General features: G+C 36.0%; 1 long non-coding RNA gene across 1 annotated transcript in view; it reads left to right on the forward strand.

Moving 5' to 3' along the window:
- LOC109234505 overlaps window positions 6,559-9,647 on the forward strand; it is a 6,076-nt gene continuing 2,987 nt past the window's right edge. The window contains exon 1 of the long non-coding RNA XR_002069252.1: window positions 6,559-6,795. This is a non-coding gene — a long non-coding RNA (uncharacterized LOC109234505). The remainder of the gene's footprint in view (window positions 6,796-9,647) is intronic.

Raw genomic sequence — 9,647 nt, forward strand, 5'->3', positions numbered from 1 at the left:
CGAATTTTAACCCATTTTCACATCTTTTCAAAACACAAACTCCCTAGGGCGATTTTTCAAGAACAAATCTTCTTCCAAATCGATTGTAAGTCACTTTTAACTCGTTTCCTTCAATCATTAACATCTTTTAACATGATTTCAACTTAAAATCAATGATTTTCATGGGGAATTTGGGTGTTTTGGGTAGAACCTAGGTTTTTCAAAAATTGAGAATTTGGACCTCGATTTGATGTCCGATTTCAAAATAAATTATATATTTGGGTTCGTGGGGGAATGGGTAATCGGGTTTTGGTTCGAACCTCGGGTTTTGACCATGTGGGCTCGGGGGCGATTTTTGACTTTTTAGGTAAAACTTCGGAAAACTCATTTTCATGCATTGGGATTGATTCATTTAGCGTTTATTGATGTAATTAAGTAACTTATGACTAGATATGAGCGAATTGGTGGTGGAATCAAGAGGTAAAGCTATAATTGAAACGTGAATTGTGTTCGTGGCATCGAGGTAAGTGTTTGGTCTAACCTTAGCTTGAGGGATTATGAGTCGTGTCTTATTTGCTACGTGTTAATTGTGGAGTACGACGTATAGGCATGGTGATGAGTATCTATACGTCGGTGTCAAGCATGCTCGTGAGTCTTGTATTATAATTGTTATGACTCCGTCGTGGTTTATTGTGCTTCACATGTTACTATCATCAATGTTCCCTTGCCGGGATGTTTGTTTTGATATTATTATTCCCTTGTCGGGATGTTGTTGAAATATTATTGTTCCCTTGTCGGGATGTTGTTATATTGCTCTTGTTCCCTTGCCGGGATGTTGTTATATTGCTCTTGTTCCCTTGCCAGGATTCTTTGTGGTTGTTGTTGAATTGTAACTGGGATCGGGTGGCACGCCTGCCACGAGATATATGAAATGGGAACGGGAGGCACGCCTGCCACGAGATATATGAAATGGGAGCGGGTTGCACGCCTGCAACGAGATACGTGAAATGTGAAATGAAAGTGAATTCTGCCTTTGTTTTCCTTATCCTTGTTAGTAGTTGGATTTTGGTTCCTTTATAATTCTCTTGATATTCTGTTTTACCTGTTATTCCCCGAAGCATGCTTTCCCCCTCCCATCTTTACTTGTTTATTTCTGCTTTACTTTTCGCTGTATATTATATAACTGCACAGGTTTATTTGGTAGTCTGGTCCTAGCCTCGTCACTACTTCGCCTAGGTTAGGCTAGGCACTTACCAGCACATGGGGTCGGTTGTGCTGATAATACACTCTGCACTCTTTTGTGCAGATCCCAGTGTTGTTGACTTTGGACCGTATATTTAGTGGCTACCTTCAGTCCACGCGGAGATCCAAGATAGACCTGCAGGCGTCCGCAGGCCCTGGCGTCTCCTCTATCGTTTACTTCCTGTTTCATTTCTTTGTTTCAGAAACGGTGTATCTTTTATTTTCAGACTTTGTATTTAGCATTCTTTGATCGTCTGCGGTACTGTGACACCAGTTCTGGGTGATTAAGGCTTAAACAGTTGTATTAGATTAATATTTCATATATTTCGCTACATTTCTTCCGCTTATTGAAATTTTCGCTGTTTTCACATTATTGCTTTATAAATGCTAAAAAGGTATAAAAATGGATAAAGGTAATATGTTCGGTAATTGGCTTGCCTAGCTCACATTAGTAGGCGCCATCACGACTCCCGATGGTGGAAAATCCGGGTCGTGACAGTTTTAGCAGAAACTATGTAAGAGAGAACCAAAATTCACTTAATGGAAAGGTTTAATTTTTATTTTTTTTGAAGTAAAATAGAGTTTAATAAGAATAGCTACAACAGTTACGCATATAACTATAACATAAATGCACTGTGGCATAAATGTAAGTTTGACACTTCAGCAGAGGTTCGAACTTCTTACCTCCACCCATATTATGAACCCTCTTTGCCACTGCTCTGCAGCTTCCATTTGTATCTATTGGGTTCATGTCTTATAATATTATCTTCTTTCATGATTTTCTGATGAAGTTCACTAGTGAAGATAATTAATTTTTCGATGAAGCGGGTTCTTGCTATAAGGTGGGTCCGCCCTTGATCAGTATCAATCTTGAAGTTAGAGAAGAAAAGAGAGTTTGTGACTGATGTTCCTTTTTTGAGTTAAATTAATTGACCCTGATGCATATTGCGACAAACTATACTGTTAATTCTGCAACACTTGCATGCAAACCTTAGTAAGACGGCCACATGAAAAACAATAACAACAACAAACCCAATATAATCTCACAAGTGGAGTCTGGGGAGGATAGTGTGTACGCAGACCTTACCCCATCTTGTACGTAGAGAGGCTATTTTCGATAGAACTTCGGCTCACGAAAGACGAGAAAGAAGCAACAATACCAAGAAATAACAACAACGACATAGGGAAAAAATGCAACTAAAGGAACAATAAGTAAGTAGTCTAACAATAACGGAATACAAGTCTACCACTATTACTCTCGACTACCTACTAGCCCTCTACCTTGATTCTCGACCTCCATACCCAAATTCATGAACATAATGTGGACATCAGCACACGAAAAATTAGAAATCGTCCTGAATTCCTGTTTTATGGTCTTGAAATGCCTGTAAACGAGGAACAGTCATGGCAAAATTATGATCATTGTTCGTTAGGTCGTGCCGGATGGGCTTGTAAAATTTTAGGTGATTCGGAGCCTGTCGCGCGAATTTATAAAGATGGCATGGACATTAATACTCAAAAAGTTATAAATTGTTCCGATAGCTATTTTATGGCCCTAAAACGCCAAAAAACGAGAAACAATCACGGTGAAGCGATGACTATTATTCATTAGGTCATTTCTGATAGACCCACAAAAGTTTAGGCGATTCGCAGCTCATCGCCCGAATTCATGAAGATGACGTGGACATTAAAATATGAAAAATTGAAAATCATCTTGAAAATCTGTTTCATGGCCCCAAAATGCCAAAATCGGGGAACAATCGCGACAAAGCGTTGAATATTATTCATTAGGTCGTTTCTGATAGTGCCACAAAATTTTAGGCAATTCGGAGCCTGTCACCCCATTTCATAATGATAACATGGATATTAGCACATGAAAAATTAGAAATCATCTTTAATTCCTATTTTTTGCCCTAAAATGCAAAAAAAAATGAGGAACATTCATGAAAAGATATGATCATTATCCATTAGACCTTTTCTGATATGCCGCAGAATTTTAGGCGATTCGCAGTCCGCCGCCCGAATTCATGAAGATAGTTTGGACATTAGCATACGAAAATTAAAAATCTCCTGAAATCCTGTTTTACAGTCTTGAAACATCACAAAATGAAAAATTGTCATTACAAATCTATTTCTACTGTTCACTAGATCGTTTAATAGCCGATTTGGAGTCCGTCGCCCGAGTTCATGAAGAAGGCATGGACATAGCACACGAAAAATTGAAAATCGTCATGAATTCCTGTTTAACGGCCCTAAAACGCCATAAATGAGGAATGGTCATGGCTAAGCAATAACTATTGTTCATTAGGTCATTTTGATGGGCCCATAAAATTTTAGGCTACTCAGAGCCTGTCGCCCAAATTCATGAAAATACCGCGGACATTAGCACACGAAAAATTAAAAATTGTCTTAAGTTCTCGTTTTATAGCCCTTAATGCCAAAAAATGAGAAATGGTCATAGAGCAGTTGTTGCTCCCAAACGCACACGCAAGTATACGTGGTCGTACAAGTAATATAGGATTGTAAGTCTAGATATCATACCCACAGGGACTTGTGATTAACTATCAACTAAATTAATCTAACATAATTAATCTATTCAAGTGATTTTCTAAAGATTATTAACTACAACTATCTAGGGTAGCAAACTAAGAAATTAAAGGAAATAAGTCAGCAATATTAGAGACGAACTCAATGAGAGAAAATATTTTAGAGCTACGGGTTAGCTAACAATCCCGTTGAGTTTTCCACTTAAATTGTCTAATTAATTTATCTTGTTTATTGGTTGACGTGTGTAACGACCCGACCGGTCGTTTTGATCATTTGCACTTCGCTCGGTAGTTTGAGGGCATAAGTAACTCCGTATGATGTATCATGACATGTGTGAATTGTCGGTTTTGGTTTTCAGGTTATTCGGAATTGATTTGGAAGGATGAATTTCATTGTTGAAGCTTTAAGTCGGAAGAGTTGACCAAGTTTGAGTTTTGTAAATTTGACCCTGGAACGGAGTTTTGATGGTTCCGTTAGGTCTGGGTGGTGATTTTGGACTCGAGCGTATGCCCGGATTTGCATTTGGATATTTCTAGAATGATTCGGCACTAATTGGCGAGAGCTGGGAATTTGAAGGTTTGGAAAGTTCATAAGTTTGACCAGGAGTTTGACTTTGATGATATCGGGTTCAAATTGTAGTTCCGAGAATCGGAATATCTTCTTTATGTCATTTGAGACTTGTGTACAAAATTTGGATTTATCCCGGGTTGATTTGATATGTTTCGGCGCGAGTTTTGGTAGTTGAAAGTTCAAAGTTCATTTAAGTTCGAATTGAGGTGTGATTCGTCGTTTTGATGTTGTTATATATGATATGAGGCCTCAAGTAGGTCCATGTTATGGGACTAGTTGGTATATTTGGACGGGGTCCCGAGTGGCCTTGGAAGAGTTTCGAACGAGGTTCAGATCGTTTAGATCAATTTTTGGCTAAGGCTGCTCGCAACAGGATCTGGTGTGATCACACATATGGCTAGTTTTGCGCAGGTGCGATGGTCGCAAAAGTGACAAAGGAGTCGCAGAAGTAAGGTGAGAGCTGGGTGAGGAAGATCGCAGAAGCGGAGATTTGGGCGCAAGTGCGGATGCGCAGACACGATGGGGTGGAGCGCAGGAGCGAGGTCTTGCACAGGAGCGGATGGTGGCTCGCACCTGCGATGTCGCAAAAGCAAATATTTTATCCGTAGGTGCGAGGGTTGAGTTTTAGCTGGTTCTGCAGAAGCGGATGTTCTGTCGCAGAAGCGGCTAATTCATTCGGAAAAGCGAAGATGGTTGAGCAGAAGCTACTTATTGAGGGCTTGGCTATTTTATTCATATTTTGAGTTGGGGAGCTCAGATTTGAGCGATTTTTTAGGCAAATTTTATCATAAGGATTGGGGTAAGTGTTCTATACTCGGTTTTGATTGTATTTCGTGAATCTATCTTAATTTTTGGTAATTGGATTGTGAATTTTAAAGAGAAAATTGGGGGGTTTTGTCATAAGTTTCATAGAGTGAATTTTTGAGTTTTGAATATCGATTCAGAGTCGGATTGGGTGAAACTAGTATGGTTGGACTCGTACGTAATTGAATGGGTTGTCGGATTATATGTGTTTTGTCGGGTTCCGAGGTACAGGCCCGGGTTTGACTTTTTGGTTGACTTTGGAATTTTGATTAAAGATTCGACCTTTATCATTTAGAATTGTTTCCTTAGGCATGATTTGATGTTCTTGAGTTGCTTTTAGCTAGTTCCGAGTGGTTCGGAGGTCGGTACCCTCGGAAAGGAATTCTTGGAGTATCGTTTGGCTTGCTCGGTATTGAATTTAGCTTGTTCGAGGTAAGTAACACTTCTAAACTTGGTGTTGAGGGTATGAACTCCTGAATATGCGTAATATGTGTTTGGTGTTGAGGTGACGCACATAGTAGGTGACGGACGTGTGAGCGTGCACTGTGTGAATTGTAACTCAGTTATTTCTGTGGTACTGTGTAGTTACCTAATCTTATTTGTAACCATGAAATCTCTACGTGCTAGAGTAATTGAGTTGTGATCCATGTTAGAAATCTTGCTTAGGCCACATGCTGGTACTGTTGGGACCCACAGAGGTCGTGTTACATGTTGAACTAATTGCTTAATTTGAAATTTATACTCAATCACAGCTATTATTTGCATATCATATCTCAGTCTCTGTTGTCCTTTATTTATACATCATATCATCACTGTTTGGACTGATTATCATAATTCTTTTGAGCCCGAGAGACTGGAGAGATTGATGACTGAGTGAGGCCGAGGGCCTGATTGTGAGGATATTTATGTGATCGGGCTGCACGCCACAACATGTTTATTTGATCCATGCCATCATTGGCTTATTATAGCGCTTGGGCTGCAATTGCCCATCCGGAGTCTGCACATCCATAGTGAGTGCATGTACCTACTGAGTGCGGGTGCGAGTGCCGAGCGCGAGTGCTGAGTGACTGGGAGAACTGATTGGACTGAGTGACCGTGAGGACTGAGTGACTGTTTATCCAGTCAGGTAAGAAGAATTAACCTAATAGCCATCCACCCAACCGGTTAAACTAAAAATAGCCGTTGAAGGTATAATATATGCATAATTTGTGCATTCAATATGTATAAATATGTATAGTCAATGTATATAGATGGCTAGAAAAAGTAAACTTGAATATGACGGGCTATGCGTGTAAAGATCCCATCAGGTCAACTAATAAAAAGGCCGGCCCATTACAGTTAAGTCCAGGGACAAAAATATGGGCTTATTCAGAGGGAACCGAGTGAACAGAAGCCTAGTCCCGTCCCAACTAAAAACCCAACTAGCTAGTTAGTTTCTCCCTCATCGGCTATGGAAAGAAACTTTCTTCAATTTATCTATCGAAACCCTAACAACTAAGATCGTCCCTTCGGGGACATCCGATAAAATTGGAACGATACAGAGAAGATTAGCATGGCCCCTGCGCAAGGATGACACGCACAAATCGAGAAATGGTCCAAATTTTTTTTGCCATTTTCCTTGCTTTTTTATTCAGTTGAAATCTCTAACCTGAGGTCAGTTTCCATTTCTTACTTTAGAAATATTGATTAGAATTTCTGGATTTTGCTTTTTTATTCAGTTGAAATCTCATACCTGAGGTCAGTTTCCATTTCTTACTTTAAAAATATTGATTAGAGTTTCTGCAATTTCAGTTTCTGAAGTGCTTTACAAATATTGTATTAAGCCTATCCTTTGGTGTGCAATTTTGGGTCCTGGAAGATTTAGGTCAAATGGCATTATCCCAAAAGTTTTATCTTTTGGAAATTATATGCCAGTTTACATGTCAAATAGTTTGTGAAATTGGGTAAATTAGTGTTTTTGAACATTTAATTTAACAGTTAATCAGAAGAATGTGTTTGAAGAACATTTGTGTTATTTGGTGTTGGAAATTAAACCATTGAAACTACTTGTTTATAATTTCTCTTGCTTACGTTGCTAATTTTAAAAAAAAAAAGATAAATAGGAGAAAATAATTTCTCTTGCTTACCTAGTTTTAGGCAAATTGCATACAAATGGGAAAGAGGAAATGGATATATTAAGCAAGTATGCATAAGGCTTTGTACTCTTCATTTTGCGTTCAACACCTATGCCATATGTGTATAATATGGTTATGCATCATATCTATATCTATCTATATATACTATATTAAAAGTACGAAGACCCTTAGCAAAATGTCGTTCGCCTTTTTTATGCTCTAAAGATAGAGTTAATACTAGACAAAATAGTCATTTAATTATTTCCCTAAAAATTTGGACTTTGAAATCAACTAAAAATTTATTTATTAAATACTTCCTTATTTTAACTATGTACAAGATCCTAAATATTAGGACTCTTCTTAAATCCTTCAAAGTTTCCAAGTTTTTGTTCTTAACCATGTTAGGAACCGTTAGGCAATTTTTTTCCAAGTCTTTGGCCTTTTTATTTTGATAAAAAATAATTTAATCATATTTAGTATCAAACTTAGATAGTTAAACATAATAAAATTCTATCTTTGTTCAAATCCCGTCAGGCATATTTATTTTTCAAGTCTTTACCCTTTTTTATTTTTTTTATAAATAATATAAATTATGCTTGAACTTAAATAATTAAATATAATAAAGTTTTATCTTTGGCCAAATCGAAATTAAATGTAAGTTTTACACATTTTTAGTCTATTTCTATTACCTATCGGCTAAGTTGGTAACCAAAAGCGAAAAACATGCAAAATAAGTTTTTTTAACAAATTGTTCTTTTGAATTTTGGTTTCTTCTCTCTCCGTTTATTGAAATGTTATGTTAACATTTTGACAGATTTAATTAGAGTCGCCCCAAAATATCATAACTATTTGGTGTAGTTGGAGCAATTGTACATCTCATTTGAGCATTAAAATCTACCTATCTATCTATTTATACTATATTAAAAGCATAGAAGTTCTTAGCGAAATATCATTCGCCAATTTTTACCTTTAAAAATAGATTTTATACTAGATAAAATAGTCTTTTAATTATTTTTCTAATTTTAGGACTTTAAAATCAACTTAAATTTTATTATTAAAATTTTCCTTGTTTAAAGCCCATTAATATTAGATTTGTATTGAACTATTCCTATAAGATTCTTTATTATGCAAAACGTGAGTTAGCAAAATTCTGTAGGAGTCAAGCACGCAACGAATTCTGAAAACATAAAGATTCAATACATATGATTTTTCTTACTATTTGTAAATCGAATTCTTATTGGGAAAATTATAATTATTCTCAAATATTTAGAATGAGCAAATATTCAAAATTTGAATTAGTAAAATTAAATTATTTATTTTAATGTTGAGAACAAATAATTAAGTCGTTGAATTAATTAATTAGGAAACGAATCCAATTCAATTATTTTACAAATTTATCATATAGGATTTTTTTTGGTTAAATTGACAAAACACTTAAAGTACATAAATTTTATTTTGTAAGAAGAATATCGACAGTAAAAGAAATCATAAAATATAGCAAAACTAATTATAGTAAAAAATAAATATTTAAATCGGTGAAAAAATAAATTTTAAGCAATAAGGTAAAATTGTAGAAGGCAACCAGATTATAAATGAGTTGTCATTTGTTTCGTTTTTGCATTCAGTCTAACAAAGGAAAACATCTCGCTACAATGTTATACTAAGTTTTTTCTTGTACAATATTAGTTCAATATTACTCATTCTTTAAACTTTACATTGTCACTATCAAATTCTAAGAAGGTATAATGCCAACTTTTTTCATTCGCAAAAGTTTTAAGAGACCAAGAGATTTAATTTTTAATTTGTGTTATTTGATAAATCTTTAAAGAATTGTAAATATTAACAATTTTCATATGTTTTGACATAAGTCCGGACAAAATAACAATAAGGCATCTAAGTAAAATTCTTTCATTTGTTAAGCTAATTAAATGGGAATAATATTTATTATTTTTAAAAAAAATCTTAAATTATATTTCATAACTCAAACAAATTATCTAATAACATGTATGTAATTTTTAAAATTTGTGTATTCATTAATATAGGTACACGCGCAAAGCGTGTACCCTAAAACTAGTGTGTATAAATGATTAAGTATATGTTATTTGATTCTTAAAAGTATACGGTACATTCTAGTAGAACTTCAATATCCACCTCCGATCTACACGAACGAGGGCCAGCTAAAGAATTACCCTCTCTTGCACTATTTTGAGGCAAAATGGCTGTTACTGAATGTTCAATCAGTGGACAAGAACTTGACTGGAACTTTGGTAGCTAAATGGAAGCGCAATGGAACAAAGCTTCCTAAGAAGCCAGCTTGGGCTTGTTGACTTTGCCAAGCAAATTGTTTGTGAGTCAGGAGAAGTGGACATGGGGACTCAGGTCGGGGGGGGG

Source organism: Nicotiana attenuata, chromosome 11 (assembly GCF_001879085.1).
Source record: "Nicotiana attenuata strain UT chromosome 11, NIATTr2, whole genome shotgun sequence".
Lineage (NCBI taxonomy): Eukaryota > Viridiplantae > Streptophyta > Magnoliopsida > Solanales > Solanaceae > Nicotiana > Nicotiana attenuata.